Below are 3876 nucleotides of genomic sequence, written 5' to 3'. Positions count from 1 at the left end.
AGCTGTTAAAGCTTGACATGCAAAAAAACTTTTGATTCAGCCAGGTAGTTAAAGAAGTCATATGAAATTAAATGCAAACACAAAAAAATTTTGAGAAAAATTCAAATAGGTTCCAAAACAAAAGCAGGCCTTGTTTACTCCAGATATTTGGGCAGATGTCTGCACATTTTAAATTCCTTTTTTTGCAAACTATTTTAAAAACAAAAAATTTTAATCTAGTAAGGCTTGATAACAATTTATTTTTCCTATAGAAATTTGTAACAAGTCCAGTCATTCCAAAATACAACAACAATAGTGACAATTTCTAACATAGTTGCAAAAGCAGAAATTTGACAGTAGGGGATTAGTCTATTGAATCAACCTCATTATTCAACCGAAAGGATGAAAGGCAATGATGCCTAGATGAGAATTGAAATCAGAATGTAAAGAGCTGAAGAAATATTGGAAGGCACTTTCTTTGATGTTCTAGCAATTCTGCCAATCTGATGAAGATGATGAAGGTTTCAAATTCTGGCACAAGGTTAGTAATTTCGAGGTAGAGGGCTATTTGATTACATAGTCCCCAGTGCCAGTCTATTACTCTTTATGATTTCTAATATAGGTACAAGACATAAATATTTAGGAATAGGGATAAGCTGATACCATCACCCAGTACTTGACGGGTAATATATTTTATCAACCCTAGAGAGATAAAAGGCAAAGGTGACCTTAGTATAATTTGAACCTGAAACATAAGAATTACCACAAGACATTTTACTTAATGCTTTAAAAATATTGTTAGCTCACAGTATTGTCTAACATATGGATAAGGCCTAAAATTTGGGGGAGGAGCCAGCCAATATTATCAACTTTAATAACTGAGTCATAACTTATTTTATTGATCAAGGTGGTGGGGATAAAAGTCGAAGTTGACCTCAGCAGGATTTGAACTCTAATCATAAACAGCTGGAAGAAAATACAACAAAATATTTTGTCCAACACTCCAATGATTCTACCAAACCATTCCCCCAATGAATAATACATGCTTCTGACACAAGTACAAAGTCAGAAATGTTGATGGTTAGGGTCAGTCAAGTATATCAACCCCAATATTTGATCAGTATTTTATTTTATCAACTTTGGAGTATAAAATGTAATAACAGGATTTGAACTCACTTGAAACAAAATACCACAAAGCATTTTGTCTGATGTGCTAATGAATAGAGAGATGGTAATGGTAGTGTGCAACTTGAAAATTATTATAGAATATTCACTGCTGAACTTCTAAAATATATAATAAAGAATCATGGAATGAATAATAACACAAATATGTATGAAGCAAAAACAAAAACAAAGCTGTTTTCTGTCCTGAAGAATGTTGACCAATACAAATTAGAGGTTGAAATGACTGTTGTGAAGAAAAAGGTGAAACAATAGCAAAAATTGTAAAACAGCCTCAATCTGAGTTATAATTGGGTGTTACAAAATGCTATGATAAAGTGAAGACTAGTAAAGGTCTACTATGGTTCATAATTGAAGAAGCTAAATAAACTGGAAGTAGACAAGTTAAAGGCACAATAGTGACTGAGAACTGCAAGATGCAAAGCAGAGACTGGAGAGTTTTGATTGTTGTACAAGCCCCACCTACCTGCAACCAACAATTGGATATAAGGAAGTTGAATACAATAAGAAATTGAAGAATATATGGAAATATGGCAGAAACACTTTACCAGTCTGAGTATGACTGCTCAGTCTTAGATGAGATGCTATGCAGAAAAGAGATAGCATCCCTGAGAGACCAGAAAAGGTCTCTAAAAATGGCAAAATGACTGTACTCTGGGATGAACTAATACAGACAAGTGAATTAAGACAATGGGCAGATATTTTTGTGAAGGATCTCTAGGAAAACAAATACCTTCTAAACAATGTATCAGTCCCAAATGATGGCAACATATCTCTTAAAAAAAATGGAGATATTACCCAAATATAAAGATGTGAAAATAGGCATAAGCTAAACGTGAGGTCTGAAGGTGGATCAGTGGATCACACATTCAGCTTATCTCTGTTTCCAGATCTTTATGCTTTGAGAATGCAAAGAATATACAGACATATACCTAACCAGTAGATGAGGGCTCATAAATATGGTTAACATCCATAAAAGAGAAATACTAAACACTATATACATATTGGTTTTAAATTTTGGCACAAGGCCAGCAATTTTAGGGGAGAGGGTAAGTCGATTACATTGACCCCCAGTGCTCAGTGTTGACTTTGACAGAATTTCAACTCAGAACATAAAGACAGATGATATTCCACAAAGTAGCACTATGTGCATATTGCATGGAGCACTTACCATATTGAAAAACAACAGAATCAAAACAAATCACTGCACATATACGAAGTACATAGAGCTGCAATTAGTAGTGTAAAAAAAAAAGCATGCAATAAGAAGGCCAAATAGAAATAACAATTATTATTATTATTTCTAACATAGACATAAAACTCTAAATTTGGGGGAGAGGACATAGTCAATGATATTGAGCAAAGTACTACATTTTATTAAATTCACAAGGATGAATGGCAAAGTTGACCTTGATGGGATTTAAATTCAGACTGTAAAGAGCTGGAGAAAATCCTACAGAGAATTTTATCTACTACTACTACTACTACTACTACTAATAATAATAATAATAATAATAATAATAATAATAATAATAATAATAATAATAATAATAATAATGATAATAATAATTATAATAACAACAAAAACAATAATAATAACAACAACAACAACAACAACAGCAATAATAATAATAATAATAATAATAACAACTACAACTACAACGCAAAAACAAAAACAACAACAATAATAATGAATTCTAGAGTTCATTTATATATCAGTCCGTTAGCAATGGTTATGGAAAAGAAAAAGTAGAAAAAATATGTCTGTAAAAAAAAAGAAAAATACATTTTCAGAATTCTTTGGAAAGCAAGTGAAAGTTCTTATCGTTGCCAAAAGTTTTACTTCCACTAAACAAAAGAGTTAATGTGATTTCAGCTGCCAATATTCATTTTATCATGATCTGATGGGCAGTTAACTATAAAATATCTGCAGGACTGATGGATCACTGAAGGAAAAATAAAACCAGACCAAACATATCGGAGACCTACTCAGTTAGGTTTTAAAGTCTATTACAGAAATTATGTATAAATTGTTTCATATACACATGCACGCACACACACACATGCAATGGTACATATGTATGTGTGTATGTATATATGTATGCATGTATGTATGTATATATATATATATATATATATATATATATATATATATATAGACATAGATGTACATATACTCATTTACTCTTTTACTTGCTTCAGTCATTTGGCTGCAGCCATGCTGGAGCACCACCTTTAGTTGAACAAATTGACCCCTAGACTTATTCTTTGTAAGTCTAGTACTTATTCTATCAGTTTCTTTTGCTGAACCACTAAGTTACAGGGATGTAAACATACAAACATCGGTTGTCAAGCAATGATGAGAAGACAAACACAAACACACATACATACATTTATGTAAGAATATGTATAAGAATATGTATATGTATTTTTCCATATGTGTATTTTCATACACTGTTTTTAACAATTTCACCTTAATATCAGAGAATGTGTGACAATCAGTATGTAACACTACAAAGTTCATACAAAGCTTTATACTTTAAATATATTTTATCATCAAAGAATGTATATATGCATTTTAATACTCAAACTGTTTTTTAACATTTTTTATTATTCTCAAAGACTTTTGATAATCTTTTTCTAAAAAAGTGAAACCGGTTAAGTAAATAAATATTTTTAAAAAATAAGTGCATTTTCAAACCTTTTTTCATATAT

Source organism: Octopus bimaculoides, chromosome 18 (genome assembly GCF_001194135.2).
Source record: "Octopus bimaculoides isolate UCB-OBI-ISO-001 chromosome 18, ASM119413v2, whole genome shotgun sequence".
Classification (NCBI taxonomy): Eukaryota; Metazoa; Mollusca; class Cephalopoda; order Octopoda; family Octopodidae; genus Octopus; species Octopus bimaculoides.
The sequence above is the reverse complement of the archived record's forward strand: the minus strand, read 5'-3'. Positions refer to the sequence as shown.